Here is a 12,115-nt window from a genome sequence, read left to right on the forward strand (position 1 = left end):
AGGCAATATAAGGAGTAGGAAGTCGGTTCTAGGTTCGTTGGAAAGCTTAAATTGAGTTCCTAGGACAAACGGTTACAGAGATACGGACGATTTTGTGAAGGTAGTTTTTTCGGATTTGAAATTTAAAAGTTCAAAATGGCAGATGACAGTTTTCAGCTTTAAAAAGGACAGAAGGACACACACGATTCCTATGAGGTAGTTCTAAATAGGTTAAAATAGTTTTAATTAGATTATTTTACACTAAGAGATTGGTTTTGGCACAGTGCTAGCTGGGTGCTCACACTAGATTTTGGACAGGAATGGGCCTCGTCACGGATCTGGTCAACAGGTTGAACGGGACTTCTGGCGGTTCTGCTCACAGCGTCTGGTCTCTGGTTCTCTCTGGTTCAGGATACAGCACTGCTTTCTGGATACTGCTACAGGTTCTTGCAAAAGTTCTTGGCAAAGAATCCAAACAGCTCGCCCGGCTGTTGAATAGTTTGGTTGGTTTTGAGGCCTGCTGAAGAGGATTCAGCGTGTGGATTCAGGCCTCTCTGCTACAAATTCTGGAGTTAATTTCTGGTCTCTGGAGATTGATGGATTTGAAGTCTGGATCTCTGGATGTGAAGTCTGAAGTCTCCCGGCAAAGCGTCCCGCAAGAAAGTGGAAAGTGAAAGTCCCTACCTGGGTTTCAATGTTCCTTTTATGTGTTTTGAAAATGGGTGTGTGCCTGGGCCTAGCTAAGCCTGCCCCTCTCACTTATCATTGGCCAAGCTTTCCTCTCTCCCTTGATTGGGGGGAAGAAATGGAGTGTCAGAGTGATGCTGTAGGTTTTATGGTCAGAGGAACCTCCCCTTGTCAAATTCCACACAAATCTATTTCTGACCCAAATACATATTTCCTAGTTACACAATTTGTTGAAATTACATGTACATATTACAGATTCCTTATGGTCCATGCTTGTCCGACTCTGATCTTCCTGGGGGCTTGCATTAAAAAATGACAACTTAATTTCATTTTTAATTGGTTTACCAATGTTAAATCTGTATCAAAAATTACACCAATGTACACCCTCCTTCTACACATATTCCAGCTATTTACTAGGTTTCTAGCATAAACCCGGTGTCTGTAACATCAATAAATAGCAGGGTTTGGTCCTAGAACACCGTAGAAATTGGAGTTTGGACTCAAATCGTGAGGGCATTTTTCATACTAAGAAGTTGTACATTCCTGACATTTGGTTACAATAAGTTATCAATGTTTCTATAAAATATATATTTGCTGCAATAGGAATCCACACTCAAGTCTGGCCCACCCCTTGAAGCTGGGTGGGTCAGGGATCACATGTCTCTGCTCCCAGGCAGAGCACTGTTTACAGTCAACATTCAAAATTAACATACCCCATTCAATTGAAAGGGGCTATTGTCTCTCTCCTCCAGGCTGAAGTGGAAACCCCCTCCCTCTCACTCAGAAGGGCCATGTGATATCCTGCCTCCTGTTGTGAGTCTCTGGGGTGTTAAGGGTTCTCAGCCTCTTGGCCTCTGGGAACAGCAAGTGGCTAAGATTTTTAATTAACCAACAGGCTTTGAAGTCCCAGTTAGGCTCCTCTTGCACTCCTGAGATACAGTCCTACTGTCTGAGTTTAGACCGCTAGCGCCGGTTTGTGGACAAAGCTGGTACTGCACCCATTTTTGGGATCTGTCTTGAATTACTGCATTGCAATAGAGTGGTCTTTTGCTTGATAGTATAGGACCCTTGCTTAACATTGTTTTGATGGCATCCTTACAGTAGAGTGGTGATGTGGAACCCCCCACAAGAAGGTTGTATCTTTAGATTGGTCTTGTGCCCATGATTTTAGCAACTTTTTGACATAAAAAAACGGATTTTGAACAGAACCACCTTTCTTTGCACTGGTGGGTGGCAGATTAGGTGACCATTTTGGTGTGCGCAAACTGCACAGTTCTCCTGGATTCTGGCGTGAATGTGGGCGGCGACAGCTCATCCCCACATCCTCCCAGTCTATTGAGTTAGTTTGTTCTGGGATAGAATAATGGGCGGCGACAGCTCATCCCCACATCTACCCAGTTTATTGATTCAACATGGGTCAAAACCCTTGACAATGCACCAGAGGTCCTCTTCCCTGTTGAAGACTATGTTATTCCATTCCACCACTGTATAATGATAACTAAACTCAAGAGGAATTCAAGTGTGTTAAATCGCTTCATTCAGCTATTTGCACACAGTTTCGAAGAAAAATGGTTAATTCCTTAGGGCAGTGGAGGCCATTGTATGGTTGCGGCAGAAGGTCTGCATAAAGAAAAGCAGTGACTCTGAGAGGCAAGAAGAGCCATCAGGTTTTGTCCACTCTGCTGAATACATGCTAGTAAATCTAAAAATCTTTCGATTGGAATATTCAATTGGTCCCCAGACACAAAGCATTGCCACTATTAATGGAGGACCTTGCATAATCGTCATGATATACATAACGATCTATAGGGATTTGTAAGCCAATGCCCTCTAGTATCAATACAAATGAATCCAAGGAGCTAAAAATGTGATGCACAAGACATGAGAAAAAACACAAATGTTTGATACTGCCAGGGCAGGGAAACATGTAATAGACATTCAAATGACATTAGTGAAAATGGTAGTTATATAGTAATTACACAGAGGAAAAGACAACCAATGTTTTGATCTTCACTGTCCATTGGCTGTCGTGATCAACAGTATGTTTTCTTTTATGCATTCTTCAAATGAGATTGGTTTAATCTAACCTTGTGATAGAAGTGACATGTTTGCTAGTTAGCTCATGTTCAGTGAAATCTTTTTGGATAGTTCCTTTTGAAAATTGTATCCATCTGAATGTATTTGCTATTTGTTGCTCGAGGAGAAGTGGATGTAGAGTTAACAATTACAGAACTCTTGACCAATCATTATGTGAGATGTGACAGTGTAACACATAAAATGTAACTTTTTAACTCTTTTACTATTTACCTCCGCGGTTGGCACCATCGTACTTTTCTCATCATTGCAAACTGCTTACCATCAGTTCATTTTGCAACTCCACTGTTGGAAAGGTTACTTGCATTCCCTTCCTGTTCTCATGATGTCAGCTGTCTGCTCTGTGACCTTATGCACTGGGGCTTAGCTGCTTGCAAACCTTTTCTATCACCATGGTGCAAGTGCATATTTGTGTATAAATATATATATATATATATATATATATATATATATATATATATTCAGTAAAAAAAAAAGTTTGTTAAAGGGACGTTATGGTTCCAAGTAAAACCGAAAAACCCCTGAAATTTGCTAGTTATGGTAAGCTAAGCAACCATAACTCGCACAACAACCGTGCACTGCTAAGCCTAACACCCAGGACATCAAAGATGATATCACAAATGTCATTGATGACATCACTGATGACATCACATGTCTGGCCCCCTCTTTTTTCCTTCAGTGATATAACTTAGCCAGTAATACTTTGGAGAACAAAAAATCAAAAAGTACAATATTTTTAGACTTATACTTCAAATATGTTCTTACAGTATTTAATTTGGGGTTCACTCACAGCATATGAAACATATACATAGGGAGAATACACACTTGAAAGATAGCAATGCTTTCTGTGTATGAAGACAATCAGTAAGGTTATCAACACTTTCTTATTGTTCTGCTGTTTTTTTATTACTGTACTTTCTCTGGATATGCTCATATTTGTATTTGCATTACTTTCTTTTGGGTGCAGTCACATCATGTGATAGTTATACATAGGGAAGTAGTAGGTTTGAAGAAGAACAATCATTTCTGTGCATATATATAACCAGGTAGGTTATGAACACGTTCTGGTTCTACTGCTGCTTTTTTGCGTATTTCACTTTCCCTCTATATGCTCATATTTGTATGTGTTGTTGTGTCTTTGTGTTTTATATGTAATAAGGAAATTATATAGTAAATGGGTTTCATCAGCTACCTATTACATGTTGCACAGTACACCAAACTCTAATAAGAAAGCATTTATCATTTCACTATTCAACATGGGGAGATTATGAATATTGCACCCCCATCATGTATGCTGCACACAATGCTTATGTTTATACATGAGTAGCTTATTATACTGTAAAGAACTTCATAATAGAATGCTATTTATATCAATGCATTGCTTAATGCACTACATAGCTCGTGACATTTATTCCAACGATCCTTGAAACTTTTTTGTCAACATCATAATAAGAATCTTGTACAGACTTTTCATAAAAAGTAAATGCACATGTGATGTCATCAGTGATGTCATCAATGACATTTGTGATGTCATCTTTGATGTCCTGGATGTTAGTCTTAGCAATGCACTGTGGTGTTGCGAGTTATGGTTGCTTAGCTTACCATACTGAATATACATATACATAGTGTGAATTTCATAGATGTTTACTAGGATTCCCTTACTTTATATACATGTAACATAGAATATACTGAACCCCCTGCTAGTGGTTTTGATGTCTGTGGACTGTGCGTATGTCCGCGGACAGACGCAGACAACATCAACACTACCCAAAAACTCAGGTGGTATCTTAGATTGTTCTATCATGCCATATAAACACTGAACAGGTTCAAAAAGCAGCACATGAACACATTATATGTAATAATAAATAAGAAGTGGAACCTATATATGTAACACATCAACCGTCCATTTAAATAGCATATGTACTAAAATGAAATATACCAAAACAAAAAAGATGCCTCCAACATTATTACCTCACAGAAACTACACAGCAAGAAGCAACAGGAGACCTACACAACAGTAACAACAAAACTTACCAGAAACTAGTAAGTAAACTTCATTTTTCATATATATTTCTAGACTTTCTGTATTATGTACACTAAAAGTGATACTGTTTGTTTTTTTACCCAGAAATGTCCAGTACTTTGGAATGGCTTGAAGAAAATTTCCCACGTGATGAAAAGAGTGAAGACAATGATACTAATGGTAGACACTTCTCTATATAAACAAATTAATAATCATTACTTCATGTGTACTTAACACATTTTTTTTTAACAGACCATACAAACAGTGGATAAGCTTATTCTTATGGAAAATGTCAATCTTTTGAAACATTTTGGGGAGGACCACATAAAAGAAAACATTAAATATCATTGTCCCACATGTACATGTTCCCCCTCTCCATGTCCTAGTCAACTATCCCCAAACTCTCACTATCAAGAAAAACATTATGATGAAACTTGCATCCCTTCATCCCCTCCCATACATCTTCTCAAAACCCCTGATTCCCATGTATTTGTGTCAGTTTCTGCTCCCCCCTCTCTTTCACAAATGTTATATTTGTATATAATAAAAATATTATTTTGTGTGTTTTAATTCAGTCCTATGTGTCTTTCTTTTTTTTAAAAGGCAGTTGGGGTGTCCGTGGACAGTGCCACAGTCCAGGATGTCTGCAATTACCCAAAATGGAGTTGTCCTAAGGACACTATACCTGTCCGTACTGTCTGCAATCAAGTTGGAACTGTTCTTAGAACACACTCGGTGTCCGGAATGTCCGCAATTAACCAAAATGGAGGTGTCCTAAGAACACTGTACCTGTCCGTACTGTCCGCAATCAAAATGGAACTGTTCTTAGAACACATTCGATGTCCGGGATGTCGTAATTAACCAAAATGGAGGAGTCCTAAGGACACAATACCTGTTTGTACTGTTCGTAATTAAAATGGGAGTGTCCGTACTGTCTGTAGAAAATCTATGCACATGCGCACCACATCCATAGGTTTTACGAACATTGCGCCTGTCCGTAACTGTCCGTCGCACGGGTGTTCCACTCTTAATTAGTTTCAGGACCCGAACACTGTCCATAGAACACCAGCGCGCATGCGCACAACCGTCCCTGCACATTTGGTATCCTGTGGACAGCCGTCCCATTTGCGAACGTGTCTGCAATGTCATCATGTGACCGCACCCACGCTGAGCATGCGTCCTGATTTGCGGACACTGTCTGGGTCCCGAGCATTTTAAAAGTACTTTTTTGGACAATCCAAATATTTTACAGTCAAAGTTGCACATGTCCCAGACAATGTCCCTGGCGATCTACATACTTTTTGGAACTTTTTGAGCCTTTTTGTTGGTGTTTGATCTGTCCACGGACAGAGTGGCTGTCCGCGAAGCGCTCACCAGCACCCCTATAAAAGGCCACACCCTAGAGCTCATCCTCATTCTGTCTTTCTACTATTGCAGATTGACCTGCTTTTGCTGCCTTTGCTGCTCTTGCTGCAATTGCTTCATCAAACCTGATGGCATCCATGGCTGCTGCTGCTCCTGTTGGTGTTACTTCTGCCTCAGCACCACCCCCACAACCCCCACCCCCTCCACCACCACCACCTCCTCAAGGGCCTGCACACGCAAACAGGCATGAGAATGTAAAGGAGATGGATGAAGAGGATGAAGCGGATGAGGTAGTGGAAGTCCCTAATGGCAGCACTCGCTGTGAGTCTTAGGTGTGGCGGTTGTTTACCACTCTTGGTGGAGTGCCAAAAACATGTGCGAATAAGGTTACCTGCAACCAGTGCCACATGGTGCTGAGTCATGGGAGGCCTGGTTCGTTCAGCTTTGGTACAACATCAATGAAGCGACACCTACGGTCGTTCCACGGTGGGTCCGGTTGTACCTTGTGATAAACGTAGTAGGTTGAGTTCCTCTACAACATCCTCCGTTTCTGCTCCTGTCACCACAAGAGACACTCCTGTGGGACGCGCATACCTCCAGCTGCCTCACAGGCCATTCATGATGCTGTTGACCCTTACCTTTCGAGGGTCACAATATTGTGTATGTACTGCGACGCAGTACTGTGCAGGAGGGAGAATCTTCGGAGTGCTTTCGAGACCGCGGTCAAGGAGCATGAAAAGGTCTGCCCACTAGCTGAATAAGGCCCACCCCACATCTTCCTCTCTCCACCTGCCCTTTCTTATCCCATTGGTTGGTGTCCCTACCTTACCCTCCTTTCCCCTCCTTTTCTTGTTTAAAACAACAAAAATAAAAAAAGGCTCTTTTCAGAGCCGCCATTCACAGTTTAAAAATAGAAGTGACAAATAAATAGTGCTTGGCCCTGTGCATTTTTTAGGAGTCTGCGGACAGTCCACCAACATTTATTTTTTGGGGATGCTGTCCTATCATAACCATTACACTTTTCTATGGGAGGAAGTGGTGGCTCTGAAAGAGCCTTTTGGTGGTGTTTTTTTTGTGTTTGAAAAACTTCAAATAGTCAACACCTACTCCAAAATGGATTGCTGTAATTTCAAAAAAGGTTGCAATGCATTTTCTGCACTTCTCAGCAAAATCTGATTGCCAGCATAAGTAAGATGGACTCCATCTCTGCAAAAAATGTATGTGCTACAAAACATAATATGTTCATTGTGAAAAGAGGACATGCCATCATCTCTTAAAAAGGCACAAACAGCCTTATTGACATTGTGCCTCACTTTCTCCATTTGTGGACCAAATGAAGAAGTACGCAGCCACATTTGTATCTGCGCAATACGAGAAAAAATTGGGAATTTGGAAACATGTCCATGACCTTCCAAAAGTCTTTCTTTCATTGCAAATTGCAAAGAAATTCCAGACACATGTCCTAAACTGTTCCCTCCACAATGAATTATAATTATTTCTGGATGATGCTGTGTCTCCAAAGTAGCACAGAGAGGGACCAAGTCCAGCCACTTCATTCCACGCACTCCATGCCAGTGGACTTTCACATGAGGGAATCCAAGATGTGCAGCTAATCCACAGCGTTCTGCATGCACCTCCAACCAATGTATCCATGAATCTCCTAAAATCCAGATAATCTGTTTTCTGAAACACACAATCATGGCTATCTGTTCTACACTGAGGAAAAAGACTTTCTGACAAACTCTCTCCTTACACAACACACCCAGCACACTTTATTGACCGATCCCTTGCCCTGCTCTTTCTCATTTGCATGCCTCTCCACCCCAAAATTCCTGTATGTAATGGCACACAAATCCCCATTTTTCGGCGCACAAATTTCATAAATCAGCCCCTAGAATGTTAGTATTGCAGAACACATAACTGTTTTCATTCTATACCATTAGATTTAGTATTAGTGCTTCTCCTCACCACTAGCTTACTTTGTATTGTCATCTGAATCCCAGAATAGTAACACACAAATACAAGAACAGCCTTCCCAACTCGTTGTAGCTGCCCATTGCACAATCACACACCTCCACATACATCCTTACCATCATACTTAGACATTCATGCACACAGCACACATACATTGCAGAACAGCCCAACCCATACCTTCTTTTTTTTCCAACAGACCCCAAAGAATGCCTACTAAAAAGCAGGTCTCTAGAAAGCAACGCAGAAGCAGAGCAAATGAAAATAAGTGTCCAAAATAAGCATCCATCTCTAGCAGAATTTGTACAAAAAGTTCAAACAAAAGATCTAATAGAGTCATGAAGCGAAACAAAACAAGCTTTCAGTACACAAACTTTGCCTCCTCTTTCAAAATGTAAAACGAAACAGAAAGTGATTAACAAGAATTCAGCTACCACTACTGCTAACACTTCTCATATAAATCTTGATGTAGTGTCAAGTAACCATACCAAAAAAAGTATTTTACAAAAAATGTTCCACCACGTATATAAAAACATGAGAGAAATCATGCAAAAACCTTAAAACCTACCATAGAAAATGAATCCTAGAAGCTCTCATAGACAGTGCAATCCTTCTCAAAAGGAAGTTATTTATTTTAGTGTTAAACAGAATGAAACAGAATGAAACCACTAACAAAACTGACTACTAAACTATAAATAAGACTTCGCAATAAACGGAATGTCAACAAAAATAAATTCTTAAATATATGTGGAGGTGAACAGAGTCACACCACGAGCACAGAACCATATTTCAATGAAGAAGCATACAAACAAAAGCAAACAAACACAATTGCCATACATAGCAGTGGACGAGGGTATGAAAAATATTATAATACCATAATGGAACACACCCAGTAAACATTATTGACCAATCCCTTGCTCTGCTAATTTGCATGCCTCTCCACCCCAAAATCCCCATTTTGTAATATGCGGTGTCCTCAGACAACCGCCATGTCCGCGGACATATCGAAAATCTAAGAGTGATGAATTTAAATTTAAATAATGTAACACATTTCCCCTTTGGGGTTGGCTCTGAAAAGAGCCTTTTTTTTGGTTTTTTTGCAGATGCTTGACAGACACCTGTTATTTTGTATTTCTTTTGTTTTATTTTCTTACTTTACTCCTAAAATCTTCACATAAGCTTCTCCAAAGCAACCCTTACGTTCCAAAACAGCATGGCATTTCCGATAAAAGATAAAGAAATGCCATCTTCTTTAAAATAAACAACATTACTGGAATCAATATTCTCATTTTTACAGAAGAACATACCTGCTCTAAGCATGAAAGCAAACATGCCTCGGTTGATTGCACCCCTAGCAATGTTTTGCTGAGTACAAAAAAGAGAACTATTGTCCCATGTTGCCCTAGGTACTAAACCAGAAAAAATAACTTTGGCATTTGGAAGGACGCTCATTACTGCTTGAACCAAGTGTTCCAAATCTGCCAACAAAGTAGGGGCACTGACATAGCCCAAGTGCAAATCACCACAGTGCAAAACTACCACATGGGGACTGTTCACCCTTCACTGATATTGTACAATTCCATGTACATTGCAATCTGGCACAGTGCTCCACAGACACCACCTCCACTCCTTTAACATCAAAATTGTTTGCCACATTCCTGCATTGAGCATACTGCTGTAAACCATGCACAAACATCGCCAACCACCAACACCCTGACTTTCTCCACCTCTGCCATCTTCACTACACAGAGCCTCTGTCAACACAAATCCACAACGACAACACCTGATTGGCTAATCCCTACAGTCTGCTTTCCATGGTAGATTTGTTGGAAAACCCCGGATGTAGCACGCCCTGTCCGCGGACAGCCGCAGTGTCCGCAGAGCGCATAACTCTTAGACAGCCCTTCTACCATTTCCACTTCATTCTCTATGCCATTCCCTCATTGGATACAGCTAAGCAGTCACACAACCATCCACCAATCACATCCAAGACCTCTATATCTAACTCAATCATCATAGTTAAGCACTTCAAATGTACTGTTGATCACTCTGAGTACAAGTCTCATATCATTGGAAAGCACCTACTACAAAACCTACTGTACAAGTCTCCAAGATTTCTACTTGCAGCTGCATGCATATCCACATGCATGAATATAAACTACTGGTATGCATATTTTATGCACAGTGCATGTACACTCTTATAAATTCATTTAAACAGAGCAACTGCCACTTAATCTGTGTAACCTATAAAATGAACTTACTGTCATTTTTCCCATCTGCTATAATCAACTGTCACTTCCAAACCTGTCTGCTATCTAAATTCTTTTTTTACACACACAGCTATCTAAAAAGGTATAATTTAATATTAAAATATGGGAGAAATAATAGTATAATTGAAGAAAAACACTTAGTAGTGTATTATAAAATTACACACAGCCAGGATTTGTTCATCCATCTTTATACACTCACATAGATGGACACTATCATTCAAAAGCTCCCAGCTGAAATAACACCACTGCCTGTACATCACATCCTCTGCTTTATTACCCACACCTTCACAAATGCATACATCCCATGCTTTTCTATATTGTTTCTGCCATTTACCCTATAAAATAACAACATAAGTATTTGATTATTTCTCCTAACATACAATATCACAGCCTTAAGAAACCAAGTGAGTTTCATACCCTCAGTATTATACTCATTTACAAAGTATGTTGAACTAACAGATTGTAAGTAAAATATAAAGGCTGCTGTCACACCTTAGGGAACCTGGCGGCTTTGGGCTAAATGGAAGCTGCGTCCTCCATTGCTGGTTCCTTCATGTACAACGAAGCGCAGAGTACGAGTCTAGTCTTTTTTCTACGCATTCCGACGCCCGTACTTAAGCCACTCACTTCCGGGGTCAGATGCGTTGCAACGAACAGTTTTCCTGATCGCCTGCGCTGCCGTACTCCTTGCACTTCGCTCCTCAGTGTTTTGCTCTCTTATCCGCCTCTTTCCTCCCGTCCTTCCTCTCTGTATTTCCAGCTTATCCTCTCGCCTCCGTTTCCTTGACCCTCCTCCTTCTACTTTCCGCTCCCATCTTCCTCCTGTCCCTTCCTCCCGTCTTGTGTTATTTTCCCTCTGTCTTGCCTTCTTTCATTCCTTTCCTCTCCGCCTTACCTTAGCCTTTCCATTCTGTGTATCGACCTCCTTCTGTTCAACGGACTGCCTTGCCTCATCCCCATTGGCGTTTTCTTGTACTTCCTGTGTATCGACTCCTGCCTGCCTAACGGATTCCCTGCCTTTTCCTGTACTGTATTGTTATTACCCGAACACTTAACCCGTGGTACTCAGACTTTCTACTAATGGACCTACACCCGAGTTAACCATCTCTGGATATTCCTCATCCACTCATCTCTTCAGCTGAAGCATACCTTTCTGGGGTTTTTTATGCCTCTGGCTTTTTCCCCACTGTTTAACGGCTGAGGAGGGTAGCCACAGTTCACCCATTGGGTGTCACTGTGGCGTCCTTTCACGGTCGTCCTTATCTGCAAAAAAAAAAGGAAAAGACTCAAACCCAGGATAACCCAAAGCTTGCATTACATCGGATAATCAGAGGTGAGGAGGAAGGGGAGGACAGGGGATCAGACTCTTCACAAGTAGAAGAGGATATAACAGATATATCCGACAGCTGCACATAGTCAAAGGAAACTGCATGCACACACTATGTTCAGTTATCAAACAACAATACTACTACAAAAACATAAAAATCAACATCTAAATTAACATCAGTGCTATAAACACACAAAAATACTAACTTCTTACTTTTACAATTGCAGTGAAGACCACTCTCCTGAAAAGCAGCAGCATCTGAAGTACAAACAACAACTCAGAAGAAACCTGCTCATTCACAAACAATGAAAGTAAGTACAATACTACCATTATGTTCTAACTGTTACTCAAACACACTGTGGGGTTGATTCATGGAATTTGTGCACCGAAAAACGGGGA

This window comes from Ambystoma mexicanum, chromosome 5q (genome assembly GCF_040938575.1).
Source record: "Ambystoma mexicanum isolate Mex_15411 chromosome 5q, UKY_AmexF1_1, whole genome shotgun sequence".
NCBI lineage: Eukaryota > Metazoa > Chordata > Amphibia > Caudata > Ambystomatidae > Ambystoma > Ambystoma mexicanum.